Source organism: Pelodiscus sinensis, chromosome 2, assembly GCF_049634645.1.
Source record: "Pelodiscus sinensis isolate JC-2024 chromosome 2, ASM4963464v1, whole genome shotgun sequence".
Taxonomy (NCBI): Eukaryota; Metazoa; Chordata; order Testudines; family Trionychidae; genus Pelodiscus; species Pelodiscus sinensis.
Genome location: NC_134712.1, coordinates 228,217,356 through 228,234,254, shown reverse-complemented (window position 1 = coordinate 228,234,254; position 16,899 = coordinate 228,217,356). Strand labels below are relative to the sequence as shown.

The 16,899-nt window shown below is 43.6% G+C and overlaps 1 protein-coding gene and 1 long non-coding RNA gene across 7 annotated transcripts in view; one reads left to right on the top strand and one right to left on the bottom strand.

Moving 5' to 3' along the window:
* The window catches only part of LOC142827374 (uncharacterized), an 84,163-nt gene that overhangs the window by 24,189 nt on the left and 43,075 nt on the right, over window positions 1-16,899 (top strand). The gene's annotated exons all lie outside the window — the stretch shown is intronic.
* JCAD (junctional cadherin 5 associated) overlaps window positions 1-16,899 on the bottom strand; it is a 90,450-nt gene that overhangs the window by 64,373 nt on the left and 9,178 nt on the right. Inside the window, exon 1 of one of the 6 annotated variants that reach the window (XM_075922596.1) lies at window positions 15,994-16,140. The exons of 4 other annotated variants lie outside the window; for them this stretch is intronic. The gene's annotated coding sequence lies outside the window, so the exon portion shown is untranslated. Of the gene's footprint in view, window positions 1-6,268; window positions 6,440-15,993; window positions 16,141-16,899 lie in introns of those variants that run through there. One more of the 6 variants, XM_075922597.1, reaches the window with a different exon arrangement.

Below are 16,899 nucleotides of genomic sequence, written 5' to 3'. Positions count from 1 at the left end.
ACAGGGAGTGAACGCAACAGGGAATCATCAAGTGATCCCTCTCCGGTTATCCATTTCCAGCCCCTGAGAAACAGAGGCTTAGGGACGCCATTCCTACATATTCTGGCTAATAAGTATTGATGGAAAAGCTTTCCTTTTCCTCTTCAGTATAGGGAGACAGAACGTGTTATGCGTACCCTTCCAGGTGTGTGCAAAGCCAAGAAAGAAACTTCATTCCTTTCCTATCAATGAGATGTCAAAATGGTATTTTGAAGGGTTAATTGACATCAGGGTAAATCCAAGACTGAGTTATTCTGTAGCATGGCACTTAATCATTAAGTCAGGTGTGTGGAAGGAAGTTGGACTTTAGACTATCTAGAAGCTTATACAAAAGCAAAAGCATAACTTGATGCAGCTCAAAATTGCCCCCTCCTCTGCTTGTGGTGTGTTATCTTTCCCTTCCATTGTGAGGAAAGGTAAGGTGACAGATCTTGGCCAACTCTTTATGGCTTCAGCAACATAAGAATAGCCATACGGGGTCACACCAATGGTTCATCTAGCCAATAAACTGTCTTCTGATGGTGGCCAAAGCCACTTGAATCAGAGGGGATGAACAGAATAGATAATCAAATGATTGACTCCCTGGCACCCATTTCCAGCTGCTGGCAGAGAGGGGCTAGTGACACTTCAGCAGGGGCAGCCCGTGAGCCAAGGTGAGCTAGGCAGTTTCCTAGGGCACCGCTGCCCCTGGCGCCCCATAATGACGTCACGACCATTGACAGCCGTGCAGGCAGGGGTGGCGATTGCGCTGCCCCACCTAGGGAGCCAGCTTCTGCAGCCGGCCTCAGGCCGCTCCTGCACTTCAGAGCACAATTTTTCATCCCTGCCCATCCTAGCTGGTAGCCATTGATGGATCCATCCTTCATAAAGTTCTTTTTTAAACCCCAGTACAGCCTTGGCCTTCACAACACCCTTTGGCAAAGAGTTCCACACGTTGAGCATGAGTCGTGTGAAGAAGTACGTCATCTCTGTGCCAGTCATGATTTTATAGACCTCTATCATATCCTCTCAGTCATCTCATCAGTGAGGGCGTACTCCCAACACAATCCCCGCCCCCCGTCCTCCGCTTCCCCAGAGCCAAACATCTCCCCTCCCTGCTGTAACCCAGTCCCCTTTCTCCCCTAACCTTATGTTCCAGTCACAACAGACACCACCACTTGAAATGTAACCCCCACCTTTTCCATTATTTTCAATGGGAAAATTGACCCTACATAACATGTTTTCACTTAACACAATCATTTTCTGAAACATATCTATAGTGTTAAATGAGGAATTACTGTAGTCTGTACTCCCTTCAATCATTCCCCCAAGTGCTAGGTGCCTAAGAGATGGTAAGAGTGTTACTTCCATACTGCCTTTCTGAGTCCCACCAACTCTGTTAAGGAAGTGTTCTGCGCCCTCCTTAAGAGTGGCACAGTGAGTGCATCATGGATGTCGCCCAGAAGGAATGTGACTCACATTGCAGGATACATCAGAAATCTTCCTGGAGACTGCTGTTGATGTGTGGCCCTGGCCTCTCTGCTTCTCTAACACATCACACAATCTAGCCCCAAATCAGTAGGCTTGCTTGACACTAGGAAGAACCCTTGACAGACAGAACCTCTAAGGCTATTTGAGACAAATAAACATGCTAAGTGCTGTTTAGTATTATTCATTCCATCTTTCCTGTATAACCCCTGTGGCCTTATTGTACAGCCTACTTTCAAGTGCATTATTACCTTTAACTACAGGCAAGTTAAAAGAGATGGAGTTTTAAAAAATATTTTATCTTCTGTTTTAATTGGGAAGTAACTCCTCCAGCATCACTGAATTAGTAATATACGATCATTGCAACCCGTACAAAATTACGAATGGTGCAAATCAAAACAATGATTCCATTGATTTCAAAGTTATTCCTGGTGTGCACTGCTGTATACAAGAGAACCAGACCCAGAAATTCTGAGAAATAAACACTTGCACAATATGTACTTACTGAATTACAAATGACAGAGTTTCTGATGCATGTTCTCACACTAACAGCACAAGCTAACAAACACTCTTATCTTTAGGGATATTAGTTGCCTGTCTCACTTTCATGCCAGGAAAAATCTGCTTGCCTTTTGTACTACAGGGTAAAAAAAATAACCATCAGTTATCAGCAACTTCATGCTTTGCTTGAATCCTTTTATGCAAACTTTATGCATTGAGCAAGTTTTCCTAACCAAGTTGCAGTACTCTGAGAACAGGGGCAGATTGGATACTAGTGGCACATAGGCCTGTAATTATAGCTATACAAACATAACATTTTGGTAGCTGTTTTGTTTACAATACTTACTGGTATATTCAAAGTAAATAATTCCATTGTAGTCACTTCTACATGTGTGAATTTGATGCTCTATATTGGTTAGAAATAAGCACAAGTCGCCCTACATGGATACAAATGTGAAACACAACCACTGAATTTGTCCCTATGTAGGCAGACACTGTTCCGTTCTGAATCCCACTTCTAGCAATATACCCAGTCCTAGTCCAAAACTTCCTGCTTGTGAGGGTGGGGAGGGGGGGCAGCCTGCCTTTTTAAAAAAAATTAATGGAGATTACCTATCTCCTAGAACTGGAAGGGACCTTGAAAGGTCATTGAGTCCAGTCCCTTGCCTTCACAGCAGGACCAAGTACCATCCCTGCCAAATTTCTGCCCCCAAATGGCCTCTGCAAGGATTGAACTCACTGGCTATGTCTACATTGGCCCCTATTCCGTAATAGGGATGCTAATGTAGCACTTTGGAATAGGCAAATCCGCGGGGGATTTAAATATCCCCTGCGGCATTTGCATTAACACGGCTGCCGCTTTTTTCCGGCTTGTAGATAAGCCGGAGAAAAGCGCCAGTCTGGACGCGATCCTCCGGAAAATAAGCTTTTTTCTGAAGGATCTCTTACTCCTACTTTGAATTAGGAATAAGAGATCCTCCGGAAAAGAGCTTATTTTCCGGAGGATCGCGTCCAGACTGGCGCTTTTCTCCGGCTTATCTACAAGCCGGAAAAAAGCGGCAGCCATGTTAATGCAAATGCCGCCGGGGATATTTAAATCCCCCGCGGATTTGCCTATTCCAAAGTGCTACATTAGCATCCCTATTACGGAATAGGGGCCAATGTAGACACAGCCACTGGGTTTAGCAGGCCAATGCTCAAACCAGTGAGCTCTCCGTCCCCCCCATTTTAAGGCCATGAGACTTGAGTTGGCCATCCCCATCCTGCTGGCCTGCCTCAAACACCTGGGATTAATTAGTAGAATTACCTGGGTATGGAAGAGCTGATTCTCACATAAAGAGCAATAGGAAGAGAAGGATGCATAGAAAAACTGCAGGGTATGAGAAAGGGTCCATCAGGGAAAACTCTGAGACTAAGGGAGTTGCTTTAGCTAGGAAAGGCTGGTAGTAACCTGGTGAGGCAGGAAGGACCCTGAAAGACCAGGGGAGTTTGGGACTGAGAGAGAGAAGACTTTCCATTTATTTTTGAACTGTGGTCATTGGATTCAACAATGCCTGTGTGAAGATTAGATAAGAAGCCTGGTGAAGAAAAAGAGTGTGATAATAAGCCACCTGCAGAGCAACCTCTAACCTAGAGGAAGCATTCAGAAGCAGCTAGCCTAGTAAGACTGCTGTGTCAATCTTAGGCATCTCTCAATCATAACAGGGAGAATTAAATGCTGATTAAAGCTTAGGTTGAGACCATTCAAATCTTTTCACCTGTGACCCTGAGTCAGAACTGAAATCCAGGTGTAAACTGGAATACAAGGGAGTAAACCAGGAGCTTCTTCATTGAAGTTAATAGCTTTACTAATGAGGAGTAAATTAAGCTTTTAGTCTCCAGAGGAAAACAGCCCAGCAGTTCAGAGATTTTCACTGAAAATAAGAAACAAAGATCAATAATTTCATATAAATTACCACAATAAAAGAAAGGAATCTGCAATCAAATAATGGTGTAATTGGCCTGTATATGATTTTCTACCTCCCAGGTCTTACTCCAGATAAAGTTATATAATTAGAGAGCCAAATCAGTGAATACACTTAAATGGTGTTTCCTTTTAAACATTTTGTTGGTCCCTCCCTCAAGCACTTGATTTGGGGGATGCTTGGACAGGTTATTATTTACGTCAGCACAAACTGGCGGTACCAGGCATGCCTCCGCAGTAGGGATGGAAAATACTAGCACTAGCATCTTTGCACAGCATATGTATGTGATGAGATAATACTCATCTGGCACAGGGAAGCTACTGGAACTCAGCAAATCTTTGTTTTGTAATTGTGTGCAGAACAGTTATCATCAGAGTCATATATGATTCTGTAGTATGCTGTACTAAATTAAAAATTTGGTTGATCTTGATATAGCTCTAAACTATGTAAAGTTCATGTTATTCCCAGAACTTTGGCCAAACACTTATGGCCTGATACTCCTCCAATTTACATTGGTGTTAATCAGAAATGGCCACTTGGAAGTTAATAGAGCTAAAACTGGTGTAAGGGAGTCATTAGCCTCTTAAACTCAGATGGAAGACATCAGAGATGAATCACTCTAAAAAACTGTGTTAGTATATACAGGGTTAGCTATAAGTTAACTTTATCCCAGATCATGGAAATAACACTAGCCAATATTACTGACATTTGTAAAGGAACAGAAAATCAGCCCTCCATTAGAAATTTTTGTTTTGTAGCAGATTTTGCCATAATTTAATTAACAGAATAATATGCTATATGTGATGAGCTATTTCCAGTTCAAAACTCATCAGGATAAATATGGCAAGTTCTACTCTTACATTGCTGTAAAATTTAGGAGAACTATTGACTCAGCTTGATCCAGAGTGTGTCCCTGTGGCTTATGTTGGTAAACGGGTGGGACATTTCATCTCTAATAGCAATAACAGGAGCAGAGTGTCCAATTCCACTGCAAATTCGGGAACTGTTTGAGTGGCCAGGTTTCAGTGAAAAACAAAGTGAAAGAGATAAATGTGGAAAAAAAAATCTCTTTATGCCTATAAAAGGATCACATTGAAACCACAGGATTTTGCATAGGAAGCTATTCCCTTAAATAGTAGTAACTGTCATTGGATACATTCCCTCAGTTAAACAAATGGTGGAACACACTCACAAAAAATGCCCTACTGTATCACACAGCCGTTTCCTCTCATCCTCCTTTCTCCCCTCCTCACATGTCTCTTGTCTACAGCTGATTTAGGACATAAGAGGAAAGTGATGGCAAAATAAATATACAAGCAAAGGAAAATGTGCAGAATGAGATTTCAATGACTCCTTAGAGACCACCATTTTCTTCAGTAACTGCAGTTTTCTATAGTAACTGCACCCTTGAATTAGTTCTTGCTGGACTGCTAAAATATAATACGCATTCACATTGGAGACCTGACACCTGAGGCATACTCAGTCAAAGCCATTTAGCTCTGCCTTAGAAGCCACTGAGCCCACTCTTGCCACACTCAACCCCACAACCAGTCTGGATAATCCTACTGAGGTCTGTCAGAGCAGGCATTGTGCCATGGTCCCTGGTTTAGGATGGGATTCTGACTGCCAGAGGGCCAGCTGTTGTAGGAAGGTCACAGCAAGGGGTGTGGCAGAAGTCAGTGACTCTGCTCCCGGTGTGAAATGGAACCCAGCTCTGTGGCAGCAGGCCCTACACCTGGAGTGGATTTGGCAGATCAGGTAGGAAGAGAAATGGGGACAGGGATACACCATTGTATGGAATGACTGTCCAGTGTCTCCAATGGAGCAGCTCCAGCTGTTGCAGCTTCAGGTTCAACTACTACCCTGCAAATGGGAGAGGGCTGAAAAAAGGGGAGGAGGCTTCTGACACCACAGCTCCTATGGAGCCATCTTTGCACTAAGCTTGGCCTGAATCAATGAGCCTTGGAAGGGTTTCACGCTACTGACTGCATGCAAAGCATGGATCACCGCAGCATAAGGTTGTCAGCTTTCTCATTGCAGAAAAATGAACACCTCTGCCCTGCCCTCTACTGCACCTCTTCCCCAAGACCCCACCCTGCCCTTTCTCCGAGCCCCACTTCCCTCCATCACTCCATGTCCTCTACTCTCCCATTTTCACTGGGCTGGGGCAGAGGGTTAGGGTATTGGCTCAGGGTCTGGTGTGGCCTTGGGGATAAGAGGATTGGGATGCAGAAAGGAGTGCAGGCTCCAGGAAGAAGTTAGGGTGTGGGAGGGGGTTCTGGCCAAGCAGCACTTACCTCAGGTGGTTCCAAGGATCTGAGGGCGACCAGGGAAACTCCTAGTACTGTCATCACCTGCAGGCTCCACTCCTGCAATTCCCATTGGCCATGTTTCTCAGCCAATGAGTGCTTCAGAGCCAGTGCTTGAGGCAGAGGCAGCACACAGAGCCTCCCTGTGCCTAGGGGCATACTGCTGCTTCTGGGAACCATGCACATACAGGGCATGCAGGGAGCCTGCCTTAGCCTGGCTGCATTTTAAATGGGTGGGGGACCCTTTGTGACTGGGTATTCTGGTCAAAAAAACAGATGCCTGGAAACCCTACTGCAGCTGCCTATCAATGGCAGCTATTTGAGAACCTCATGTAGACATGAGCATTGCAGACCCAGGGTCATGCCCCAGGTCAGTCTAAAGCTTCTTGCACCCCTCACTTGCCCCTACAGAGGCAACATAGGGTGCTGGACTAGGACACAGGAGATCTAAGCTCTTGTGCTGCCAGTGGTCTGCTATGGGAGCTTGGGTGAGTAAGTTCACCTCTCTGTGTGTCCATTTTCTCTTCCACCCTTTGCCTGTTTATTTAGATTGTAAACTCTTTGGGATGGGGAGTGTCTGGCAGGATGTCTCTGTCCTGCATTTAGCACAAGGGGATCCCAATCTTTAATTAGGGCCTCTAATATAAACAAAAGTATAATGATAAAAAGCTGGGGAGCTGACCACCCCCAGAGCAGTGAATTGCTGTATTTCTTCTGCTTTGGGGGCTCTTCCATGACTTCACTGAGTTCCACCCTTTGTAAATAGTGGGGCACTTGCTCAAAATATGTAGATATCTAATAAAAATAGGAGTGGTATTAACAAATTCAACCTCTAACCCTTTTGATGTGTACGTGAAGGTAAAGAAGTACTCTGTGCATATGGAGGCATGCGGCCATAGAAGGCACACTGAATTAACTGGTTTGTATACTTCCTGAACTTTTTAATGTGACCTGGCAGCAAACCAGTACAAATGTCATGTTATTTTTCCATGCCTTTGTCTTAAAGTGTGTATTTCATGGGCTTAAAAGAATAGTCTATTAAATGTGATAAGGCCATTTGCCAAAAACTTTTTAGCTTTTCTATTAAAGTATGAAACAAGATAATGAGAGCTTGAAGAAATCTTTTGTGATGTTAGAAACCAGGAGCACATGATAAGTGTGATGGAAGGGGCATCAAATCCATTCCATGTAACAATACTCCTCTCAAACTCCATGAGTCTTTTACAGAAAAATCAGACACAAGAAAAAAAAAATCACTAAGGAACCAAAAATCAGTGAAAGCTTCAGGAGAGGAAAAAAAATCAATAAAGATAAGATAAAATTCACAGAGCATAAGGGAAAGCTGTCTCCACTTGGTTACTTTAACCATTATTTTAGAATTTGGTTAATAGCACATTTGTCTCCACAGTATCCATAATTAGCCAAACTTTTTCAATAAAATAAACTCAGTGAAAAGCATCAAGAGGTTTGGTTTTACCTCCACTGAAAGGAATCATGGGCCTAAATTCAGCCCTGACTGTGAAGGCTGGAGCGAGTGGTGATGCAGGAGGTGCTTAGGCGGTGGGTATAAGAGGCAGAGGAAGGCAATGCCTTTCCAAACTGCCAGGCATAGCCCCTCCCACACTCTGCACCCAGAATGCCTACTGCTTCAGCATGGCTTCCAGCAGGTGGGGAGATTGGGGCCACCTGTCCTCCCAGTGGTGCTCCGGAGCCAGGGAGGCTCCTGTGGGGGGCTGAAGGCTTGCCCCTTTGGTGGGGGGCTTGGCTTCTATGGGGGAGCGGAGTGTTGGGCAGAAGGGGCAGGCCTGGGGGCTTGCCTCCCCCAGCCCTGTGTTCACCCATGAGGAGGTGGTTTATACTACAGTAGAGGAATCCCCAGATTGGGAGATCCCAGGGCCTTTTGGGTTCCTTTATGCCACCGGAGCAGGCTGAAGTGAGCCAGACTGGAGAAAGGAATTCAGCCCCTTGCTCAGAATTATACATTTTTGAGCCATGTGTTCAAGAGAGAGCTCCTTGCGCTGTGCATCGCTATAGCTACATGCCTGTGCACTGATTCTATGGGCAAATTGAGTGATTCCACATGCAAAGAGCTAGCTGTTCAGGCAACTGATTTTTATGGTAGGCAAATAACCCAGGACAATTGTAGTAATTAGGGCATGTGTAGGTTCATCTGGATTAATTGAGCATGGAATATGAACCTTTCTTCTGCAAACGTGACCCTGTTTTTGTATGCACGTTCGCTGACTGCACTGTACAGTAATTGCACTTTTACTGCATATTCCTTTTTACATTAGAAAACATTCCATTGATGTATGAGACTGATGTATGCACATAGAAATGTTGCTGAATGGAAGGAACACTTTCATAGGCTTTATTACCATCCATTAAGCACTTCAAAAATAGTACTTGCATTTTAATTCCGCCTACACACCGTTTGTACCTTTCTCCTGCTCTCACCTTTGCGCTTTCCTCTATGTTATCATTAAAAACACAGCACTTCCTCCCTTTCCTTCTGCCTAAAAATCATTATACACACGTACACAGAGTGAGAGAGAGATACAGGTACATATAGATAGGTGTAGCCATGAACAAATAATCAAAAGAGATCCCAGTTTGTTGTATTGATCAGATATACCTATTCTGCACAGTCTGTGTTTGAATTAGATTGTCCCATTGATGTTTCATAGGCTCTGGGTGAGATCCACAAAGGAACTTAGGCTGAGCAGTGCTGAAAGACACCTCACACTGCTTAGCACTCTGCGAATGGGAACCAGTTGTTTGCAGTCAGGTGGTTTAGGCGTCACGTGTCTCATTCCACACACACCGTTAGGCGAGTGGTTGGAGCACACAACAACTATGTGGAAGACCCAGGTCCAATTCCATTACCACTCCCCTCGACAGAGGAAGAAAAAAAGGGTTTCTCACTGCTCAGGAGACCAGTCTAGCCACCTAGCTATGGGATATTTGATGTGGGGCTCCCTCAGTTTCTCCTCTTGACGCTTTTGTGCTTTAGATAAATAATGAAGAGCGGCTGGGACAGGGTGAATGAGCATCTCCCTTTTCCCGGGGGTGTGTCCCCTTTTTATGTCAACTGGCAGAGGGCACAAGGGGTGCACAGAATTTTACAGGGATCCTTGTTTCAAATATGTGCACAATATTTCATCACAGAGTGGCCTATAAGGTCCCTCCTGAGAGTCAGTAATCCACTGATCATTGTGAAATATGGATAATATTTAAGAAACTATGGAGCTGTACTGGAAATTATGACTTTAGAGGCTTAATTAAAGGCAGGTCACCAAGAGGCGACATGCCTTTGGTCAAGCATGTAGTAGTAGATGCTTATCTCTCTGATCTTTATGTATTGTCTGTCTCACAATGTAAGTCTATTTGCATACTGAGCCACCAGCTAATCAAGAATGCAAAACTCATGAGCCTGTGAAATCTACAGGAAGAAACACACAGCAGGAGGGTGTCTGTTTATGACTAAAGATCAAAGGACTGTTTTGATATCTCTGGGGTTGCAGTATCCTTCATATAAGGGACAAATGGAAGTGTGTTTTGTCTCATGAGAAAAGGATCACAGCCAAGCCTAGCTGAAAACCTTGCAAGGATTTTAGGGTAAGCTTTGCTTTATAAGGGCATGCCTTCACTCACTGCCAGTTGATCCAGAGGGTCCAGTGGGTGTCGATTTATCACATCTAGTATATACACAATAAATTGATCACTCAGCGCTCTCCCAGTGACTCTGGTATGCCACTAAAATGGGAAGAGTAAGAGTAGTTGACAGAAGAGAGTCAGCTGTCTACTGACCATGGCAAAGATACCGCAGTATGAAAACCTAAGGACATCGGCTTCTGCAACATTATTGACGTTGTTGAAATTACATAACTTAAGTGAATAGCCCACAGCAATCTAGACAAGGCTTGAGATGTGAAAATCTCTATTTAAATAAATCTAAGTTATTGAATGTGTGTGATGATTTTATTTCATATGTACCCCTTTGTACCTACACTTCCACTTGCTGTCATTTGAATCTCTTCTCTTTATTAATTAAACTTTTGCTTGTTTTGACTGTAAACTCACCATCGACAACTGTTCCCTGGTCAGCAGCTGATGGTAAGGGACTGCTGCCTAACAGGTTGGGAAGGGCAGAGTCTGGTCTGTGGGTAGAGGTCTTGGGGTGTGTGAGAGAAGAGGTAGAGAGAAGGTGAGGTCTTGGGGGAGGGGACAGAGAAGGGGCAAAGCAAAGGCAGGGTCTTTGGGGAAAGGGTAGAGTAGGGTCTGGCCCTTAGGGTAAAGTAGAGATAGAACACCCCGATGGGGGGGGGGGTGTATAAGTTTATCTAAATACTATGTGTTGAATAGACCACTGGTCTGAGGGAAAACTGATAAGCTGGGTGTCCTGCTTCTCTGGAGGAAGTGACTCTGACTACTGAGAGCATCCAGTGGAGCAGGGGCAGGACCCTCCAGTCAGATGCTCAGAGGGCCGAAGGTACATGCAGAGGGAAAGTGGAGCCTGTGCAGGCTGAGAAGAGTGTGTTTATGTTGACTGTGGCTAATGGAGTTAGGGAGCGGACTCCTGGCAGCCATACAGCATGTCTACACTGCAGGGAAAAAGTCGAATTAAGATACACAACTTCAGCTACGTCAATTGCATCGGCTGAAGTCAAAATGTCTTACTTCGGCTTTTGGCACCATCTACACCACAAGCAGTTGAAGGAAGAACACTCTTACTTCGACTTCCCTTACTCCTCGTGAAATGAGGATTACTGGAGTCGGAGTAAGAAGTCTTCCAGCTCGACACTATTTTGAAATAATGGTTTGCGGTGTAGACACACATTTTGTTGTTTCGTAATAACATCAGTTATTCCGAAATAACGCTGCTGTGTAGACATACCCATATAGACAGGCTTCCGCATGGTAAGGGCAGATGGTAACACGGGCATGACAACCCTGACGCATCACAGTGCCCGAACCGCTGGGCTACAGAGTCATTCTCTTGCCAGCCCAGTGATTCTAAGTATTTATCCACAGTGGAATAGGCATTGGGCCAGAGAGAGAAAGCCCCAAAATGACTCTGTAGTCCAGTGGCTAAGGCATCCATCTGTGAAGTCAAAGACCCTAGGTTCATTCCTGTTGCTCCAGCCACTTTTCCATTATTGATCCAGAGTACAACAGCTTCAATAGGAGAGACTGAGAGAGCCCCACATCAGAATATGACATAACTGCAGTTGAAGACCAGAGGTGAAAGTAAGTGCGTGTGCCCTGGTGTGCGGCTCCGGCAAGAGCTGGCTGAGCTGTGGCAGAAACCAGCAGGGAGCTGTTTAAAGAAGTGTCAGGGACCCGGGTTGCAATAGGACAGTTTCTGTAAGAAATTTTAAGTTACTTTCACCACTGTTGAAGACCTTTCCTGAGGGATAGGAAACCCCTGTTTAAATCCTTTCTCCCTCACTAGCAGAGGTGAGACTTGAACCTGGGTCTCTAACCACTGAGCTAAATAAAAGTTGTAAGTTGGGCACAGGCACTAGTACTACCCCCCACCTCCTCAATTTTGAATGGGAGCCTTTCTGGTAGGCATGCTGAGAGGTGGACCTGCAGATTGGGCTCTGCATGTGACTTAGGCAGGTGAATGCTTATCTTTCCCTGATCCCTGGGTCATCCTGGGGCTTAGGCAGGAAACAAGTGTCCAGATGGCTAGTGAGGCAGGATTGCATATGCCCAGACATAGGAAAGCAGATGTCTAGGGAGCTTTTATTCTGGAAAAAAAAATGTAGACACCGCATGAGTGTAGGGTCCTATGGGGTTCAACTGGACTTTTGTGGATCACAGTGGAGCCAGACTTAGGTGCCTAAATTCAGAATTTAGGTACCTAATTCTAGGGTCCCTCTGTCTTCTTTTACATGTGAACAGCACCATCTATATGGCTGGCACTTAGTAAATGAATCTGTGTCCACAATGATTTAAAAAAAAAAATCAACTTCCAGAGACTAGTGTTTACCAGGAGGGTTTTGTCTACCAACAAAAATAAAGATTTCAAATCTTTTTACCGAGGACTCAGTTCAGCCAATCACTTACGCACCAGCTTAACTTTAAGCAAGTTTTTAAATCTCTGACAAAGTTAAACGATCTTACGGGATCTGTTGAGTTAGGACCTTATATCTGAGTACAGAGAGTCTGGCACTACAGAAAGAATGTGGAACATTGGAGAAGGTCCAGTGGAGGGCAACCAAAATGATTAGGGGACCTGAGCACATGACTTACGAGGAGAGGCTGAAGGATGAGGGCTCATTTAGTCTACAGAAGAGAAGAGTGAGATGGGATTTGATAGCAGCCTTCAACTTCCTGAAGGGAGATTCCAAAGAGAATGAAGAGAGGCTGTTCTCAGTAGTGACAGACGGCAGAACCAGGAGCAATGGTCTCAAATTACAGTGGGGGAGGTCTAGGTTGGATATTAGGAAAAACTATTTAACCAGGAGGGTGGTGAAGTACTGGAATGGGTTACGTAGGGAGGTGTTGGAATCTCCATCCCTAGAAGTTTTTAAGTTTCAGCTTGACAAAACCCTGGATGGGATGATTTAGTTGGGATTGGTCCTGCTTTGGGCAGTGGGCTGAACTTGATGACCTCCTGAGGTCTCTTCCAGCCCTATGATTCTAAGGTCTGGAAACATCCGTGATCCAGCATGATTTAGTTAGACCGCTGTCCACTTATCATGGGTATGGCAAAGTTTCCCATGATCCCATAAAGTTTGTTTACAGCCACTAGTCCTGGCTCTCAGTGTTCTGTGCAGTTATTTAGCTCTAATTTACCCCTAAATGTCTTCTAGGAGAGCAGTAAGCAGTGGAAATGTTAGTAATGCTGCTAGACAATATTGAACTCCCTGGCTGCGTCTAGACTGGCATGATTTTGCGCAAATACTTTTAATGGAAAAGTTTTTCCGTTAAAAGTATTTGCACAAGAGAGCATCTATACTGGCATGTGCCTTTGCGCAAAAGATTTGCTTTTGCGCAAAAGCATCTGTGCCAGTGTAGATGCTCTCTCGCGCAAGAAAGCGCCGATGGCCACTTTAGCCATCATGCTTTCTTGTGCAAGAAATTAACGTGGCTGTCTACACTGGCCCTCTTGCGCAAGAATACTTGCGCAAGCGGGCTTATCCCGAGTGGGAGCATCGGAGTATTTGCGCAAGAACTACTGATTTTGTACATTACAAAGTCAGCGTTCTTGCGCAAATACTCGCGGCCAGTGTAGACAGGCGGCAAGATTTTGTGCAAAAGCAGACGCTTTTGTGCAAAACCATGCCAGTCTAAACGCACCCTCTGGGTCTGACAAATTCTCTGGTTCAGCACTGGTCAGGTCCCCAAACTAGAGAGGTTCACTCTGTACTCTGCATCTGATCTTACAAACGCTTCCTACCAAGCTTTGTCTGTGCTGCATTTTTGTTGTTAAGGGAGTTGTTCAGACTTTTGTTGTTCAGGGAGGGGAAAAAACCCACCCCATAAATTACAAAAGTTTTAACATCGAAAAGCACTATTGTGGACAGTGCTTCATCATCAGGACATGCTCTCCTGGTGATCAAGCTACCGCCCTTCATTGGGGATGGTTTTTATTTTGTTGCTGGGAGAGCTCTCTCCTTCCAACAGTAGCTACACTGTGCACCTTACCACGGCCTGGCTGCAGTGGCACAGCCTCACCTTTATAAGGCGTAATGTAGACATAGCTTTAGTGATGTGACAATCTCCCCTGAAGACAATGGGACTAGTCAGTTAGAAAGTTCTGTGCCCAGTAGTATGCTCAGATCAGGTCTTAAATTAACATCTTGGGACTTAGTGCTGCATCATTAAAGTCAATGAAAATTTTGCAATTGATTTCAGTGGGAGCAGACTCAACCCCTATAAGTCTGGGCAGCCTGAAAAATCTCACTGAAAGAATGGAAGAGCATTGCTCATACATTGAGTCTTGGTGGTCTTCCCATTTCCCCTCCTCCCCACTCACTCAGTTCCAAAACAAGTTACTGTTGAAAAGGCTCTGAAGCATTCCTGCTTGTAATATGATCCCTTTTGTGTAAGGAAGTGAACTGGTTTAATTCATTGCATCCTGAAGGAAACAAAAGTAAAATAGTCATAGGAAATATAAAGAAATATTTCATAAAGTGCCACCCTAAACTAATACTAGACTGAATGCTGCAGACGCACAGCTTATATCAGCCTCTTTAACTGATGCATTTCCAAAACCAGAATGGCCTATCACTAAAACTGGCAGGCAATGAAATTCATAACTGCACTCCTTGAGTTCACAGAAACAAATCCACCCTTCCTGCCTGGACATGTAGAATGCAAAGTGGAACTGGTGCCCAGTTATGCAGCAGATCTGAAGCTATATGGATTCACTGGCCAAGCCCTCTATTAATTCCTATGCTCCTCTTCCTGCTTATGCTGCTCTTCATGCTGTGGTATCAGAGCCCTCACTGGAGTCTGAACACTGAGGTTGTAATAGCTCAAGCAGGGATTCTGTCCTTCTCTAATACTGTAGAGCTCCCAACCCCTCAACACCACAATTAATTCGCGATAAGAGGATTATGAAGATTTGACTCACAGCAATATACTACTTGGAACTGAAGGAAAGTGGTTCTGTTGTGAACATTTTTAATTGGCTTGCTCATCTTATTAGTTCTAAAACGGTTAGGAATTTTAAAAAGCCCACAATGAGCCAAATACTGCTCCAAGTTACACCATTAACTTTAGGATGACAACTACTAAGGTCTAGAAATTCAGCACAATATATTAATCTTAGTACAATTTTTGCCATATCTAAGTCAGGGCTTATAGTTCAACTTATAGTTCAGAATTGGTCAGGCAATATGCTTTGCTGGAACAGGTGTAGCTTGTTATATAGAGTTCAGGAGCTGTTCAAAGTATTTACTTATCTGATTGACAAAAGATATGTAATAACTTACGCAATTGAAGTAACCATGGGCTGGTGTAGACAGTTTATAGCACCAAGCAAGACAGACATATATGGTTTGCATTTGGATGATTTAGTCTCAGTTTGACAGGAATGATTACATAGTATTTTCAGTTAATAAGTAACAAATCAGCACGTATCCAGCTTTGCATATGCATAGTGCGCCATACTACTACTGAATTTGTCAGCATGGTTCCTTAGGCAACTATTACTGGGAAAATGAAGCAGAGGCTGAAGTCTCATTTTCAGAAATGGGTTCTAATATTTATTGTTTGGATTCCTAATTTTAAACACCGTGGCCAGAATTTTCATACCTAAGATTAAGAACCTAAATATGAGTGGCCAAATTCTCTGCAGTGCCGAGCACTTCCAGAAACCCCATGAATCACATATGGGAGTTGCATGACCTCCATGATTTTCAATCAGCTTTTCTTAACATGTTCTTGGTATGGAAACTATGCAATACAAAGAACTGAAAGGCAAAGATTTGAACTTGAAAAGTTCCAAGCATCTTCTGTAGCAATAATGAAGTGTTCAGATAATGTAACACAAAATAGCAATTTAAAGAAATAACTGAAGTTCTTCTCCCTGGATAAACTCTTCTGGACAGATTTAAACCTACAAGTGCACTACAACATGACAAGTAAAGACAGAGCAAAAAATTAAAGGAAGAACCTAAAAAAAAATTGACAGTTATGCAGGATGGTTGGTTGAACATGAGGAATGGCTGGATAATGGTTACAAGATCCCATACCTGGAAAATGCGTTTCTACCTAGTGGATTGAGACAGTGAAGTATTGATTCTACATCTGAAATTAAACTGTGGAACATTGTATCCATGTTGCTGCAGATGGCTTCCAGTAATTCAGAGAACAGTATGATAAAAGGTTTTTCCAGTTGCTCTGTCAATGAAAATAAACTGAAAAGGATGAGAACTACTGAGGTTTAGATGTTCAGCACAATATATTAATCTTAGTACAATTTTTGCCATATCTAATGCAGTGTTACCATAAATTGTGCAAATTAAAAAATGCTTCTGCAGCCATCATAAGCCTCGCGGGTGATTACATGAAAAGGTTGATTGATACGCCACCTCCTCAATAGCACTCACTGGAACTCTCCAGAGGATGAACCTCTTCATTTAGTTGAAAACTGTCCTAAATATGTTAGGATCTGCCCTCAGGACAAGGGTTTTGGTTCAGTGAGCATGCATTTTATGCACAAGGCATTGTACAGAAAAACATTAAGTTTACAGATGCAATTGAAGGTTTTAGAGGGACTTGACAGATTGCAGGCTGATGACATGAGTATTGTAGTTTCCGTGGAAATCTGGCTTAATGTAATTAACAAGAAAGAACTCAAACAACACAAGGACAAAATCAAAATACACAGAAGCAATAGTCTTTCCATTGCTTAGCCATAATGACTAAACCCAAATGGCCTAGAAGAGGAGGAAGAAGAGGCAGAATTATAGGTGATGGTTCATAATCCCAAATCCTTTCCTTCTTGGACTCTTCTATCATTTAAAAGTGAAGAGCCAGTTTTCTATCCCAAACATATGTTGAGAGAGGTTTTGTCACTGTTAGTTCATATCAAAATAGTGATGTCTGAGGAAGATAGGACAGAAATTAAAAAACAAACAAACCAAAACAAACCCCCA